Raw genomic sequence first — 17,697 nt, 5'->3', positions numbered from 1 at the left:
TGCTTAAGGCAATTTAACTAATCCCTGTCTCACTAGAATGATACAGATTTCATTAAAATTTCATAGTGCACTAAAAAAATAAATGAATCATTGTTACTTTAAGCCATATTCATATATATCATATATATACATATTGAATATGCATCAGAAATAAGCCACCCTCTTTAGTATTCAGAGTTGATCCTTCTAAAATACCTGTCATTGTGACAGCACATTTTTATTAAGCACCTCTTGGGTGCTTTGTATACAAGGCGTCTAACTCTCACAGACAAGGAAAACGATATTACTCAAATTTCACAAATGAGGAAATGTACTTAAGCCATAAAAACAACTTACCTATTCATCATCAGGAAAGAAAAGAGTAATGATTTTACTTACAATATTCACTGACAATCTTTTCTTCCATACGAAGACTACATAAAACCAATTCAGTCTTTCTAAGTATTTCTGTCAATAAGGGCCACTAGAGAAAAGCAAGTAACATCACTAGCAATGGTTGGACTTTCAAAGCCCACTTCTCTTTTGCACTATAATCATTTTTAATGTTTTGTTTTTAGTGCTCACAGAGCACTAAAATTAAAAAAAATAAACTTTTTAAGTCTTTACCTGAGAATAAAATTTTGTAAAAATATACAATTTTAATTTATGCCACTCTGTTTCACATTCTCACTGGTGTCTCTCCTTTGAAGTCCTCATCAGGCTGAGATCACTAAAATTGACCATTTATGGAGTCACAGGAGTTCGGGAAACCACTCAACGGGAGGCTGATTAGAGGAGCAATTAAAAATGCATTCTGTGCAGCCAGGGTTCCAGCACAGAGCTAGCCACTGCCAGCTGTGTGTAATTTGGGACAAGCTGCTCCATCTCTCAATCCCTCAGCTGCAAAAAAGGAGACACTGATACCTACTCTCAAACACCTGCTATGAAGTAAAACATGAGGAAAGCATTTTAGCCTTATGCAGGTGTCCATTCAGAGCGAATTTTGTCATTATGATGATGAGGATGGGTGTTAATAAATTAAGCTAGACCAGAAAGTAGAAATCACCATAAAGGAGAGACATTTAAATCAATGAGCATTTTCTTTTGGATGGATTGCAGAATATTCTATTGATTTTTTTAATAAACCAAGATTTGTCCATTAATAATAGATTTACAGGTTCATGGACAAGTCTCCAGAAAAAGAATTAGAGGCCTCTAACCTCTGAATACTAAGAAAGTAAAGTTTAAAAACAATTCTGGGAGAGATTTTACCTCATTTGGGAGAGTATGTGCTTAGCGTGTATGCGGCCTTCAGTTCAGTCCCCAGTAACTCCATTTAAAAACTTTTTTTTTTTAAGAAATGGAGAATTAAAGCAAAAAGATGGAGGAATACAGAATTTTTTTAGAGACTCAACTCAGACTTCTGATGGGGAATAAAACGTCCATTTCTCAGAGGAAATCTTGAAAACTATGTAAACTGGATCTGAGAAGTCTAGTCTTTTAACATTATTCAAGAATTCATATTACCAAGTCTTAAAACTACCTGATAACCCACAGTGGTGATAGTGATCATAACAGCTGCCAACACGGATCGAGCTCCAGCTAGGAATGCTCTGTTCTGACATCTCTGCCCCTGAGGCCTCACCAGGCTGAGAGCACTAACTTCGGACATTCATGAGCATCTCGTGTAAGTCCTCCCTTTGTGCTCCTCACTCCCCCCTCACCAGGCCCTCTGAGGGAAGCACTGTTAACATCTTCGCCACCCGCAGTTAAGGCCACTAAGGCACAGAGACTAAACCCGATCCAGGTCACACTGGCATTAAAGGACGTCTGTATTTCTGCTGTTTTGCTTTTGACAAAGGAATCTGAGATATCAATTCAAGGGAGACTGTTAAATAATAAAGTCTGTCTGGTCTCCACCTCAAAGAGCACATAATATAGATTCCTGATGTAGGATGAGGCTGCCGCCACAAACTGACTCAGCTTGAAATTAATATCCAAGATGAAGCAGCGAATACACGTAAATATTCACGACTGTCAACTCTGCTCACGGGTCTGGGCCCTTCACTGCCTGAAAGATGGTGAAATCCCCACCCCTGTCAGGGAGGGAAGAGCGGCTTTTCCAGGTCGCACCCAGGCTTCACGGGCTGTTTCCCATCACAGACTGTCGTCAACAATTAAAAATCTCTCAAGATTTTTACACCATGCAAAACTGAAAGATTTCTGCAGATGGAGCACTTTCTCAGGCTTAAACCTTTTTTGCCTACACTCAGCAAGGGGGAGAAAAGAAACATGACTCTGCAAAGTCTCTGAGCCTCACCACTCACAGGAGTAGAACTGCCTCAGCACAAGATGACTGTTCACATTGCAGGGTGAGAACAAAATAAAGCCGCCCCAACCACAGGCACTCCCAGAGACAGCGCTCAGCAGTCTTCTGCACACTCACGGTTGTGCAGCCCTCACCACCATCTATTTCCAGAACACTCCATCATCCCAGAAGAAACCCCCTGTCACTACCCTGTCACTATCAGTCATTCCCAAATCCCCCTCTACCCAGCCCCTTGCAACCATCACTTGCTCTCTGCCTCTGCATTTCCCTATTCTGCGCATTTCAGACCACTGAAGTCAACAATATGTGGCCGTTTATGTCTGGTTACTTTCACTTAACGTGCTATTATCAAAGCTTTTCCATGTTGAAGTGGTATCAGCATCTCTCTCTCTCTTTTTTTTTTTTGAAAACGTTAGTTTATTAAAAGGTGGTAAGTACTATCAAAAAGAGTAGAGTGGAGCATAAGGGGTGGGGATTCAAAGGGAAAAGGGTGGGTTGAGCAGTCAGGGTGGACTTCCCAGAACAGGTGGCCTTTTTCATCTTCCCCTTTATTTTTTTTTTCCTTTTTATTCAACCTTACGTATGAATAATGTTCCACTACATGGAGATACTACATTCAGTTCATCCATTCAGCAGCTATGTATGGATGACATCCAGAAGAATGAGTGTAAGAGGTGACTAGGAGGGATGGCATTTAAGCAAAGGGCAAGATGTGCTTTAAAAAAAAAAGCCAACAAACAGAGGCACAAGGAAATTCATTCCGTTTCTGAGCAAAGTGCTTGCTTGCTTCGGCAGGACTACCGTGCAGGGCTGGGGAGGATATTGGCAGGAATCACGGGGAGGGAGTCACCTAAGAAGACTCCCCACCGAAATCAGCTCAGCCAATTCTCCTCCCTCATGTTTCTAGGTTTCTCTTATTTCATGTAATAGCACTTTAACTACACATCTGATCATGTGCATCAATCCACCTTACCTCGAAGCTACAGAAAATCATTCACTGACCGGAGCAGCTCCAGGAGAAAACTGTGATGGACCAAGGAGTCCTGCAGCATCCCAGCCTGCAGGCACAAACCCCACATGTGCCTTGGTGATGTCCAGAAAATAAAATGCATGGAAATATCTCACTACTGGTGCACAACATCTGCCCCCAAATTGCCCGAAAATCATGCAGGTAAAGCACTACTCAACACTCTCACTACAAAAAAAAAAGAAAAAAAAAGCTAAGAAGGCAAATTTAGGCTCTGCCATTGAAAACCAGCAACCATCAATGCCAGTATCTGAGCTGGAATGCTCCTGACTTCAAAAACCACCGCGGACTTATTTTTCAAACAGGAAAGCATATATGTATTCCACGTAGAAGATATTACAGTAGGATTATTATTTTCGAAATTTCCAGTTCAAAATTAGCACAAGAAAGATTATGTTTCAGCTTTTAAAAAACTCAATTATCTTCCACTTTCTTAATTTTGAACCTATTATTATTTTATAAATGGAGCAATGCTTCATATTATAAACCAAGTGTTTGGCTTCTGCAAACAAAACCTTTATGACCTCACTATTTCAGAGAAAACTTTAATGATGTTTTGAGAGGTGGGGCCTGGGGCGCTCACTAACAGCCCTTTACATACTGACAAGAATATGCTATTAAATAATGCAAAGGCTCTAAGTCCACATTAACTAGGAAACCAAAGAAACTACACCAAAGCCTTACTTTATCATTTTTAAATATTCCTATTTTTTGAATATTAAAATTCTTAAAAGATATGATTTTTTTGAGAAAGACAACAGATGTATTAAATTTCCTCTCACCAAGAAAGCAATCTTTATCAAGAGTAAAAACCCCTATGGAAATTCAAAAGACAGGACGTTTCTAGCTAAGTGAACATGCAGATCTGAACACAAACATAAATCCTATCAGATCTCACTCGAACCAGCTCAACAAAGTCCTGGGCTACCCTGGAACTTAGCTCTTCTCTTCCAAATGTTGGCTGAGCTAAGATCATCACACAAGGCAGGGAAGAAGAGAAGAGGAAAGTCCATCTGGCGGCCTCCATCTGTTTTCTTCAAGCCAAAAGGCGCCGCAAGGGCGGCCCAGCTAACAAGCCCTCCCCATAAGGAAATCCGGCATCCACACTGCCCCTGCAGTCCCCAAGCAGCCCCGATGCCCCTCTCCCACTTGTGGCCTCCCAGCCTGTGAATGGTCTTCTAATGTCACTCCCCAGTTGGTGGCACCCTCCCCCTCTTCCCCGATACACACACACACACACACACACCCACACACACGTGCACGCGCGCGGAGCCAAGGCAGCCTTCCCAAAGCATAAATTTGATTACATCACCCCACTTCAAACCCTTCAGAGGCTCCCTGGTAGAGTTCTAGCCACACCCTCGACCATGCTCGCCCATCCTCACCTAAGTACCCAGGTCCCCAGTGACCTCAGTGGCCCCCTGATCGGCTCCTACTTCCCACTTGCCTCCAGGCTCTTTTTGACTGTTTCTCAAGGAAGCCTTCCCTCCCTCCAACCTCCGCAATTTGTTCCTCTGTTCCTAGAACATTCTAGGCTAAGTCAACTTCTGACACTGTTAAGCTCCCAAGGAGCATTTTGCTTACTAATGTGGGTCCAACCTCTCTCCCCTAGACACTCAGAAGTGTGTGTGTTATGAATAAATGAATGATGGGGTGGGTCTCAAAGGGACAGCCAGACCTGCTCTTGCCCGTCCCGACCTTTCTTACTGTAGAATATCAGAAGCAAAACCAGAAATACCTTTCCTGAGGGTCACTTCCTGCTGACACCCTTCACTGCCTCCTGTGTCAGTTCTAGTAAAACCCAAGCTCTTCAAAAGCCCTCCACCCCAGGCCCTCTCCAGTGTCCTCCCCAGCAGGGGCACCCACAACCCTGGACCACACATGGCACTCTCCCCGAGTCCCCACCGCACAAGCCTCCAGGCCTCTACCCAGGCTGCTCTGCCACATGAGCCACAGTCTTCATGCTTTCTATTGGCTGATCCTTACTCTGTCTTCACAACTGAATGTAGAGCCCATTTCTTCCAGGAAGTCCTCTCTGATAATATCCTTTAGGTCTTGGCAGGTCTCCCTCTGTAGCAGCACTGCATGGTGACCAACTGGGTGTTTGCTTGCTCCTTTGGGACCACGACCTATTGGGGACCACGTGGGAAGGAGTGAGAGATTACAAGAGGGGTGGGAGAAGCAAAAAGCAAAAATCACAGCTGAAGTCCCAAATTCAAGGATTCTTTCTCAGAAAAAGAATAAAATATTTCACACGAGTGCAATTTGGCTACTATTTTTGTGGCTTGCGGAAAGCAAGGGCTTGGTGTTCTAGTCCAAAACCCAGGTTACATACAAAGAAATGTATATATTCATATCCAAAGGAAACCAGAGCTGCTCAACAACAGTTTGCAGTCAGAATTGAAAGGAATTTTGATAAAGGCAATCTCTCTCTCTCTCTTCTTTCTTTTCTGGCATCATATAATTTTAGAAGTATTTGCGTGACTAAGAGATGGCTACAGCCCGTGATTCTGCACTGGAGAGTTTGGGCTGAGGAAGCCCAGATTACATTCACTGTGTAAATGCAATCACACCAACACACTGATAGGTGCCGTGGTGGTGGAGCTGATGTTCCAAAGCAGGCAAACTTATGCAGTAAGAAAACTCTAAATAAAAAGTAAGAAATTCAATGTTCTGTACTCAATTTCATTAGCTATATGGGCCATTACCTGATAGTAAATCTTGTCTAATGAAACCCAAAAATAAATTGTGAACGTTGATTTTCTTCATCTGACTGTTTTATGCTAAATTTGGATATCAAACCCACAATCCATACGGACAGCTCAGGCCTATGCTGCAGCACAGCTACATCCCGTAGAAGAAAGTCTATCAAGGGAGAACTGGAGAGTTTCCCTTCAGAAGCTGCTAAGTCTGGTTATGCACCTATACATCATTTGCAACCACTTCATCGTCAAAGGAGTAAGACCTTACCTCTGTGGGGCATAAAGCACTGCGGTGCTTCAGAACAATCAAAGAACACTGAGCTTTGTGAATCAGTCCTGAGGCACATAAATCGTACTTTTTCTGAAAGGCCCCAAAACTGACCCACTTCACCATTTCACGTACAACAGGGAGGTACCGGAATTAGTAGAGAAAACACGCCCTTGAAGTCTGACAAGACCCTGCTTGAATCCTGTTACAGCATTTACTACCCTCTAAACGGACCAATAACTTAACCCCTCTGAGAAGGCTTGCCAATCCGCAAAAGGGGTCTGCCACCGCCCACCTGGGAGGCATGGATGTGAATGCAACACGCAAGAAGGGCGGCCGACTGGTACCTGACACGGGGCCTGGCTAGTTTCCCTCCGCTGCCCTTGTCCCCCTTTAAACTTGTGCTGTTTCCCCGGTACCAAACGCCCGGAATAGACTGCCCGAATCTTCTGTGTATCCCTGGATACATGTCTTACCCTTAGGAGGCCAGAAAAACAACTGCCTTCTCCCCAGTCACTATCAATATTCTTAAGAGTCTGGATTTTTTTAACCTCTATTTTGCAGGGAGACTATTCCAGAATTTTTCAAGCACCAATCTCCAGGTTGGCTCCCCTCCCAGCGCCCATCCCTTCTCACCTCAGATCCTCTGTCTGCCTTCTGTTCATTGGAAAGTGAGTCAGGAAGAGCGGGGACTCCCTAGGCCTCCTTCCCTCCCTGATATGTTAGTGTGACTACCTTCAACCCACTCCCCACTCCAACTCCAGCTTCTGAGGAGTCTACCCTCCCGGACCCTGCAGACTCTGCAACTTCCCAAGACACACACGTGGCCACGACCGTCCCTTCAGATTTCTTCCTGGCTGGCCCTGCCCACCCCCCGGCCCCTTAAGGATAAATGACATTGCCCTGAAAATCTTAAACGCCGCTGACTGACACACCAAAGATGCATGGTCTGGGCTTTCCTCCAACCCAGGCACAGACCTGCCCCCCCTCAGCCTCAGTCTGCATCTCTCCAGATGATCTAATTCACATGCGCGGCTGTGAACACCAGCTAAGAATGACGACTCCCAACGTGTATCTTTAGTCCGGCTCCTTCAAATCAGCCCCAGGCTCATAGACCCGAGTGCCTCTATGAAGTCCTAACTTGGATGAAAAATGGCATCTTAAAAATGCCTCATGTCCACCATTTACTCTGGAATTCAATTTCTGGCAAGTACCTCCCATGCTCCCCATTTTAGTAACAGACCCAGCACTCACCAATGTGTTTGAGGTCACATTCAATTTCCCCTGTTCCCTCCCTCCAGCCCTGGCCTGGAATATTAGTCCTTCATTTCCGTCGCTAAGCCCATCTCAAGTCTGGTTCTGCAGGGACCACCGCCGGATCCCCACAAGCTCACAGCAAGGTGCACTGAGTCACAGTCCTCCGAAGGGTGCTCCCTGGAGGGGGAGGCATCTCCTGCCGCCGGTCACCACAGAAGGCACTGGATTCTCACAAAGGAGGCTCTGGAGAAGGGACTCAAGGTTCTCCCGTGATCTGAGCTTTGAAGGTCCCCAGGTCTGGCGGAGCTCCTATTAGCAGACACACTTGCCACTGAGCAGATGAGGATGGAGGAGCCCAAGCAAGGCTGTCCTCACTCCGACCCCTGGGCCCTCGGGAGCCACTGGAAAGGCCTGTGTCCAGGGCACAGCCCAACAATCACAGATCCCAGCCTGCATTTGCCAACCCGGACAGCCTAGACTCCTTCAACTTGCGAGACTTACTTCTGTTCTGTTCTCCCCCCCGAGAATGTGATGGACTCTTTCAGAATGTCTGGCCTGTCTCAAGCGAGACCAAGTCAGTGAAGGATGAAGTGTTCACATTTGGACTAGAGCATGAAAGGAGAAACAAGACCTCATGTTCAGCATGATGGTGGTGGCCAAACCCTTCCCCTGGGTGAGATGAACAAGGGTGGGGGTGAGAATCCAAGGTCTTAGATTGGCCAAAGCATCTTCCTTCATGGCTGACTGGGGGTTGGAGTCTCACTACCGCAAACTAACGACACGGCTGTCAGTGGGGGACGACAGCTGCAACAAACACGGAGTCAGCTCTTTAATGCAAACATGGGTTAAAAGTAAAGGCCGGTGCAGGGAGGCCTGCACGGCTGCTGAGGCAAACCACAGAACCGGCTCTGAATGCCCACTGGCTGGAGCAGAGAGGAAGCTACGGTCACTTTAACAGTCCCTGTGTCCACCAGATCCATGTAAGCCAGCTACTTAGGAGAAGTACATGTTGTCCTGATACTCAGAAAAACCAGCCTCGTAAAGGGAAAAAAAGAGTGGCATGGATTTTGGACCCACTTCTGCCCCTTTATGAAGGCAAAATAAAGTAAATGGAACGGGGAAGTTGAATGCAAAAAAAAAAAAAATTAAATAACCAAACGGTGACTGATTCCTCCAAAAGTGTCCCCTGCAGCTACTCACCCTCAAGCCTGCCACTTCCTCACCAGTGACCGCCGGTCAGGAAGCACCGTCACGCACGTCACACAGAGACAGCCAGGAACCGCGTGCTGAGCACGTTTGTGTAAAAGCAGGAATCGAGCAAGATGCTGCAGACTTTGACTTGACAAGTTTAAATACTCCATGAAAAGAATCCCTCAGCAGCCGCCTAAATCAATTCGCATCTCACTTCTTCAAAACAATCAAACTAATTGAATAAGGGTGCATTTGTCACCAAATATAAGGAGGACCAAACAGGTTCCTCAAAGCAAAGATTTTAACAGATATCAAGCACCAGTGGGTGATGTACTAACAAAGCAAATATTCCAAAAAATTAGAAAATAACAAGATGACTAGGATAACGCATGGATCAAGGCACCTGAAAAATTTCTGCTTTTTAAAGCGATGGAGACAGCACGGAGGGCGATCTAGCTATTTCCAATGCAGGATATGCACAGCCACCTTTTCAGACGCAACTGCACGGTACAAGAGAAAAAAGAATAAAGAAAAAGGAAAAGAGGAACAAGCGAAAATTAGAAACACACAAGAACAAAAATGACTTTGACAGCATGTACAAGAATTTACGTGAGTGTGTGAGGCCAGGGACGCGGGGACGGTGAGACCCACCCTCACCTCCTACTCCAGGGAAGGCAGGGGCCTGAGGGGAGCGACGCTGCTTGGGGACCCCAACGTGGTCAGCGCCCCTAACCAAAACTCCACATACATGCGTCTAGGCAGCTTTTAAGCCACAAAATGTGGTCGCATTACAGGCTGGACAGTTTTACTCACTCCCAACGAGAGTAGAAGGAGAGAATTAGTCTCTGCTCCTGCACCAAAGCATTGTTTTAGAAATTAATGACTGTGGAATAGTAAAAGCAACAATGGAGTAAAAGTGACTGGAGGAGAACGTGCTTGACCCGAGCTCACTGGCCGCGTTATCTCACTGACGTTCAGATGCTGGCTGAGCCCTTATGGTACCAAAACAGACAGATCCACCAGGAGGGAGTTTAATGCGCTGCTGTATTTTGATGCCGAGAGCCATGCCTGGTACACGAGGTTCTGGGTAAACAATGGTGACAGTGTGAACACTATGGGCTAAGCGCACATCCAGCTACTCCGCCAAATCCCAAGGGCAGACTTCAAAAGGCAAATACAAGCTGGAATTCTCTGGTGGGTCTGCAGACTCAGAACCAAGCAGTTGCTGAGCAAAAATGTCACCAGTGCCTCCTAAGACAAAAGAGGAGGCACTGGCAATGGGGCTCGGGCAGGGCTCCAGGCTTCCAATGCTCACCCACCAGTCTGTCCAGGGGGAGAACATGGTCCCTGCTTACGTTGCACTGATGCACCTACCTTGACTAACGCCTGGGGGCTCAGCAGGAGGTGACATGTGAGGTGAACGGAGCCAGCCTCGGTGTAGCCCGGTGCTGGAAGCTGTGCCCACAGCAGTGCCCAAGAACCTAAGCCTGCCACCTCATCCCCAAGGAGCAGAAGGGGGTGCGGACGTGTAGATCACAGGGCCCTGCGAGGACAAATAAAGATCATGGCTACTACATGTCTCACCCCTTACTAAAGTCATAGAGGTATGTCCGGGAGGAACAGAAAATTCATCCAGAGCCCGCCAGGCACCACACGCAGGTGGGACTCGGGCCCCCTGTGCCTCTCACTCACAGGGCTGGTCTGGACTTTCTTTTTATCAATTCTCTGGCATCTTCTCCTCCAACTTACCAACAACCAGAAAGTAGGACTTGATCTTAGGTAAGTTCAAGAATCACAGAGCACTGCCTCCACAGTTGGCCCGTGCCAGGTCCTCCGACCGTCACCTGTGGTACCGCCATGAGCGCCCTCCAGACTCAAGGCCCGAGGCCGTAGGCCGTGGGGGCACAGCTTCCCTCAATCTCCCCAGCAAAGGGGGACCACCTCTGGGCAAAGGCATCTCACCTCTTCTGCCCGAGGGAAAGCATGATAGATACACTGGGAAACAGAGCAGAAGTGGGGGGGTAGTAAGCCCAGGAGAGCTCGTCTGCACTTCCAAGGCAAAAGTGGGGCCGTTGACTTAATCACAGGGACAAAGTGAGGATGAATCTTTCCCTGCTTTGTCTCATACTCCGTGATACGCCTTTCCCTGCATAAGGAGTTCATCCGGAATTCCCTGGAGGTGTTTCTGATGTCCTAACTTGGCATGCTGGCTGTCGGGGAGAAAGAGAGGGCCTGAACCTAGCAGGTGCTGGGCCTGGGAGGCAGGAGACACCGGCTCCAGACCCAGCTCAACGAGCGTCTCGTTCTGCCTCTCGGGATTCAGCATCTCATTTATAAGCAAAGGGATGAGACTGTCCCAGGACAGGCTGCCTCACAAAATTGAAATGAGAGCCATGTAAAGAAAGCTTCCCAGTTGCCACAATTAAAATGGTAAACAAAGAAACAATCAAACAAACAAAAAAACAGATACTAGAATCTAATTTTAAGAACAGATCTTACTTGATCTGCTGTATGTAAAATACTATCATTTTAACATGTAATCAATATATGAAAGTAACAAGATAGTTTACATACTTTTTACTAGACAAGTCTCAGCTTCTGATGTGCAATTGACCTACAGCACATCTCAGCTCAGACCAGCCTCTTCCCCAGCGCTCATAGCATCAGTGGCTGTGTCTACTCTATTGGACAGCAACTCCAGGGGTCCCACCAGAGGTCCTGGGTGAAAAGCGGGAGGAAGTCTCCACACTGACCCTAAAAGGATCTCTCTGAAACAAAGGCAGATTTACTTTTAAATGTCTGTAAACCGTCGGGCTGCACCTCCCTCCGCCCTTGGCTACAAGACAGCCCTCTTCCTTGCTGATCCCTTCCTGGATGTAGGGAAGGAACCCGGCACACAGCCAGGGTGGCCGGGCCTCCAGGTAGACTTACCTGCTGTCTGTGTCCAGTCCCATGAAGTCCTCCTTCTCAAACAAGTTGCAGAATAGGGGGATCCTTTCCCCAGACTTGTCAGGGTTCCATCCAGCCACTTGGACTTGAGCAAGATTAACAGTGACTCAGTGAAGTCCTCGATCCTCTTCTCCACCACCCTGCAGTCCTCGTAGTTTGAAGGCCACGTTGGTGCGCGGCTGCTCGGCTACCTCCCCATGCAGCACAAAGACAAAGAGCTGAGAGTCATTAAGCGTGGTGCCATACAGCTCCTCTGTACATGGAGCTTCTCGAAGGCCTTGGCCGAGAGGCAGTCGGTAATGGTGACAAGGCCCACGACCGTGCGGTGGGTCTGGAAGTCACTCCACGCATTCTTGAACGCATAGTGGTGCCTGTAGTGGATACAGAGTGCACACTGGGAGCCGCACGGGCTGATCTGGCTCACCAAGGGGATTCGTTTATAGATGCAAAAGAAATTGTCCTCTGAAATGATCCCCACGGGTTGGACGACCACGGGGAGAGTCTCGTATTCCTCAGCACACTGCACGTAGTCAGGGATGCTCATGTTGCAGGCCCTGCCGAGACGGGAGAGGAGATCGAGGTAAATATTGTGCTGTGGGCTGCGGGCGCCTCTGGGTTGCAGTGACCTGGTATGTACCAGCCAGAAGGCAAGGGAAGCACAAGCAAAGCCGGGGGTACAGTTTGTCCTCAGAGTCTGTACATGGCTACCGTAGCTCGGATCACATTACCCAGCTTTTGGTCTAGGCTTCCTGCCCCTGCATAGAAGGGTCATTTCTTGTTTTCTGTTTCCAAACACCTAGCAAGACCCTAATGCAAAGTCAGTGCTCAACACTGTGGAATAAAGAAATGAACAAAGGAACTGCTTTCCCCACCCCCTTCAGCAGATTATAAAGAAAAGAACCACAGTAGGATCAAAAAATCTGGATTTCAACACCAATTTATTTGAACTCCTAAACTGCAGAATAATGGATAAGAAAACTTGCCTTGGGGAAGAGGGTACAGCTCAGTGGTAGAGCACATACATAGCATGTACGAGGTCCTGGGTTCAATCCCCAGTACCTCATTTTAAACAATGAAACAAATGAATAAACCTGATTACCCTTCTCAAAAAATATTTTTTAATTCAAATTTCAAAAAACACCTTGCAATTGACACAACATTGTAAACTTGACTATACTTCAATTAAAAATAAAAAATCCTTGCCTTACAAGAATATATCTGGATTATGGAAGTTTGCAAATGTAAAATGCCTAGGGTACCACCTGCATAAAGAGGGGGGACTGTACAAATTTACTATCCCTCCTTTATGAGTTATATTTCCTTTGGGGGGTGTTATAAACTCTCAGAGCTAATTTTCCCAGATTAAAAAAACAAAACAATACTTGATTCTCAGTACTGCTGAAGAATCAGATAAGCCTGTGAAAGCATCTTACACACAGAGGTTACTCAATAAATGTTTGTTGAATGAATGAATAAACAAGCAAAGTGAATGCTGCTCCCTACCACAGACCATCATAATGGTACTTCCTGGAAACCCCAAGCCCACGTTACACACGACTACACACTAAACATGTGGGTGACCTGGGCAGGCCTGTGTGCTTCTCTAAGCCCCAGTTTAATCATAGATAGAAATGAGGGCAATAACACAAACCTCAAAGTGTTAGTGAGTCAGTAATGAATTGCACCCCAACTTTGCAAGATGGAACCATTAAGGAAAATTGGGCAAAGGGTCCATAGGCCCTCCGCATATTATCTCCTACAAGTACAGGGGAACCTACATTACATCTCAAAATAAAAAGTCTAATATTTTAAAGAGGCTATTGAGGTTAAATGAGCTCATTGTCTCAAATAAGGAAAACACAGTAAAAGTACGACAATGCCTAGCCCATGAGATACACTCAGTTAACATTCCCACTGAACCCACTAATCCCTCCAACGTCAGAGCATAAGGATGGGTCCTCGTGGCCAAAGGCCACTGGACCTGAAGCTAACAAAGCTAATGGTCCCCACTTCCAAGAGCCCCTGTCACCACCCTTGCTCTAATTTTCTATTTGTAATATTTTTTTTTATTTAATAGAAACCCCCAATTGCATAGCCTTCAGGTCACCAAAACCTGACCACAGAGAACATGATGGCAGCCCTCCTTGGTGAAACAATAAAATGAAAAGCCATTTCCACAAGACCTCTGTGTAAATCTACTACGGAACTTCATCTTGGACTGAGGAAGAGGACTGGGGAGGAGGGGGCAATCTGGGGGCACAGAGAACTATGGGCCACCTGTCCCACGATGGACTTTAGACTCAACCCTCGCCCTCCAGGTAATTCAAAATACACACCGACAGACTGCTATGGACAAGATTTTTTTTAAAGAAATCCCTGAATCCCTAGCAGGACTTGTTTCTACCGAGACACAGATGGCTTATGTGTATAATGTTTCACAAAAGCCTTAAAATATTATCACCCCAACTTGACATATTAAGAAACTGAGGTAGAGAAGTTTATCATATTGTACAAGATTTGAGAGAGGCCACGTCAGACACCGTATTTAAACCCAAGCCCCTGATCCAGGGCTCACACTAGAAAGTGTGACATGCTGCCCCTTTCCTGCCCTCTCCCTGCAATAAATTTCTGAAGAGTCTTTTCTGTGCCATGTGGAATCACAATAACTTAAATTTTCCACAAAGAGCTATGTCACTCCCTGGAGGACATATCAAAATCTAAAGGGTTTGGATGGGAGGAGAGATTTGCATTTTCTGTTTCTCAAAGGAGACATGGCTTTAAAAGAAACTGAAAAGCACTTATCTAGTCTAAGCCCTCATTGTGCAGAGAAAGAAACGGAAGTTCAGAAGAGATGAGGAAAGGGCCTTATTAACAAATATTGCTTCAGCGCAGCATCAAGCCAGCCCTGGGCACTGCTGGGGGAGGATCTGGGAGGCCCAGGAGAATGTGTTAGAAAAAGGAAAGAGAAGAAGCATACAAGGCCCTGTCTCTACACCACCATACCATGAAATTCCACCAAATTACCCAGTATGGGTGCAGCCAATATTGAGGTGGGCTAAACAGGTTATACAAACCTGGAAGTCTCAACCATAGTGCAAATTCCAATATTTATTCTGCTTTTTTCCCCAGTTCAAGCATCAACTCAGTGGGCACTCTGTTCCAGGGACTACACGAGGCCTGGAGTTCTCCCAAGTACAAATCTGTATTATCACGTGGGCAAACCACATAAAGGCCCACCAGAAGAAAAGTGCCCACAGATAAGATGGAATTACTGAAGCTGAAAGCAGTCAACCAGCGTATGTTACTAGGAAAAGTGATGCTGCTAGAAATGGACTCATGGAGATAGAAAGCAAACTGTGGTTAGCAGGCAGGAAAGGGGGGATTAACAGACACACATTAATAAATATAAAATAAATGACAAGGACCTACTATATAGCACAGGGAACTATATTCAATTTGTTGTAATGAGTTGTGCTAAAAACAACCTAAAACATATGTATATACATATGCATATGTTTATAACTGAATCTCTGCTGTACACCTGAAACTAACATTGTAAATTGACTACACTTCATTAAAAATAATTTTAAAAAATAAGTATAAATAAAATCAACGCCATTAAGATAAAATAAAAGAACACACTTATTCCCTTAGCTGTAGGTGGTGGAGAATTCTGGTTACAAGCACCAAGTCCACTGGATCACTCCAGCACTGGCTGTCACTATTTCTGACCATCAAACAGTCACTTGGCTTCACTGAGGTTACTTTTCTCTTCTGTGAAAGGCTACAGTGGCAACTAATGATGTATAGAATCTCATCATTCACAAGCCCAAAAATTAGTGAGGACTTCCCATGGGCCAGGCTCTGGAGAGATGAAAAGATAGGGTACCAGATATATTCAAGGGTAGAAGAAGTTTATGCCATAAAGACATTAATTCTTCCTGTTTTGATAGACAGATTCAATGCAATTATGATTAGAATTCCTACCAGACTTTTCATGGAATGTAACAAGTTAATTTATGGTCAGGAACAGCCAAGAAACTTCTTTAGAACCACCACTGTGGAGGGGTGGATAGGTCATTCATTTCCACTGTTCTTTCTGAAGTGATGAAAACGTTCTGGAATAATAATGGTTGCACCACTGTGAATATCCTAAAAGCTGCTGAATTGTACCATTTAAATGGGTGGACTTCATGGTGTGTGAACAATATCACAATAAAGCAGTTATATGAAAAAAATATTCCTTGACAATTATTTTTCCCTCTATACAACTAGTCTACCCCACAATTTAAGAAAAACTAAAAACCAAAACAAACTAAACTGTGCCAGGAGCTTTTTAGGACTGCAATGTCCTTGGGTCTCCAACTCGTCTGGTGGTTCTGTTCCTGTTAACACACACTAGCTGAGCTGGGCTAGTTAGGGACTGTAACTATGTTTTTAAAATCGACGGTCACAAGTTTCACCCTGGGAGAGGGAAGGAAGGAGCATGTCACAGCCTCATGCCTTCAGCTCATTTTTAACTGAACCAAGCCCTGCTTTCAACACTGTAATCCCTGGCACTATAAAAACACGTGACATCAACAAGCACCGCCATCATAACACCTGAAATTGTTCAAGGTACTTACCTGGGGCAGAAACACTGAGGGGGGAGACGGAAACTCCCTCAACACTGGTGCTCACTTTTCCTGACTCCATCAGGAGAAACTGGGCTTTACAGCCTGAGGCTCTAAGCCCGGGAAGCAGGGCGCAAGCCGCTGAGCTGGTCCTCAGGGCGCTGGAAAGGGAGAGGAGGGCAGCCCCGGGGTCGCAGGGCAGGGAAAGCGGGGGTGGGGACGCGGGCTGCAGCCCCGCTCTGAGGCCAGCCCCAGCCCCAGCCGCCCGCCCCCGATCGGGTCCGCAGAACCCGCCCACCCGGGACACAGCCCTCCCAGGGGCAGGGACGAGCCGGCAGCCAAGGAGAGGAAGCCCGGGAGGAAAGGACTCGTGGGCGGGAGAGGGGAAGGTGTCACCAGCCGCGGACTGAGGGGAGCCCGGCTGGGGCGAGAGGCGGCAGGTGCACACCTGGCCCTGGACAGCTGTGGCCAGGGCGCCGGTGTAGGTGGCGCGGGCAGAGGGGTCTGGCCCAAGAAATTCAGCTGAACACAGGCTGACTCGCGCCCTCGCGGGCTTTGACGCGCGGACCGCCCCCCCGCATATGCCTGACCCCTTTCCCGGGAGACCCCCACCTTGCATTTCCACAGCCAGGGGCCCCGGCCCCGGGCAGGAGCTAAAGGCCTACTGGTCGACAGAGCTGAGAAGCCTTTGGGGCCGATTCCCAGCTCGGAGCTGGAGCTTCCAACCCCCGGTCCAGCTGGCACCGACTGCGCATGCGCAGGAGGGCCAGAGATCCTCTCTTGGTTCTGTGATAGAGGCTGGGGCATCGAGGGAGGGAGAAGCTGGGGGAGGAGGAGAGGAGGGGAAAAGTGGAGGGAGACAGATGGACAGGAGGAGCAGAGAGTAGGTAGGGATCTGGAGAGGGGAGGGGAGTAGCGGAGATGTAGAGAAAAAGCTTTACTTCCGGGGCACCCCGAAGGAGGCGGCAGACCTCCTTCTGTACCATTCTGTAACCCTTCAAGGCCCGCAGCTCAAGTTTTACCTCCCTGGTCCAGCCCTCCAGGCGATGCCTCTGCAGAACCCCTATGGGGATCACACCCATTGTCCCCACGTGGAGCTGGGTTTCCTGTTGCTCTGGGAACCAAGCACCAGCAGGTGTTGTCTCTCAGAACTACCTTGGGAAGAGTAACTATTCCCCTTTTACAGGCTGGGAAACAGGCAGGCACGATGTCTGCCTTAGCTCCACTGTCCCAGGTGTTGGCCTTGCAGGGAGCGGGAGGTACAAAATCAGAGCCCCAGACAGAGCAGACTGCCTGAGTGTTGGTGCATAGTCCCATCCCTCCTGGGTAAAACACACCTAACACAAGTGGAACCATCAAGGGCTCACAGTAGGTTCCTGGGT

At 46.9% G+C, this 17,697-nt stretch overlaps 1 protein-coding gene across 8 annotated transcripts in view; it reads right to left on the bottom strand.

Annotated features, from left to right (window-relative positions):
• The window catches only part of LOC141573949 (trafficking protein particle complex subunit 9-like), a 126,643-nt gene that overhangs the window by 47,222 nt on the left and 61,724 nt on the right, over window positions 1-17,697 (bottom strand). For 7 of the 8 annotated variants that reach the window (XR_012500457.1, XR_012500452.1, XR_012500453.1 and 4 more), the window contains exons 8-10: window positions 11,685-12,256; window positions 10,128-10,296; window positions 5,322-5,464 (exon numbers count right to left, since the gene is read on the bottom strand). The gene's annotated coding sequence lies outside the window, so the exon portion shown is untranslated. The remainder of the gene's footprint in view (window positions 1-5,321; window positions 5,465-10,127; window positions 10,297-11,684; window positions 12,257-17,697) is intronic. The other variant, XR_012500454.1, reaches the window with a different exon arrangement.

Source organism: Camelus bactrianus, chromosome 18, assembly GCF_048773025.1.
Source record: "Camelus bactrianus isolate YW-2024 breed Bactrian camel chromosome 18, ASM4877302v1, whole genome shotgun sequence".
Lineage (NCBI taxonomy): Eukaryota > Metazoa > Chordata > Mammalia > Artiodactyla > Camelidae > Camelus > Camelus bactrianus.
The sequence above is the reverse complement of the archived record's forward strand: the minus strand, read 5'-3'. Positions and strand labels throughout refer to the sequence as shown.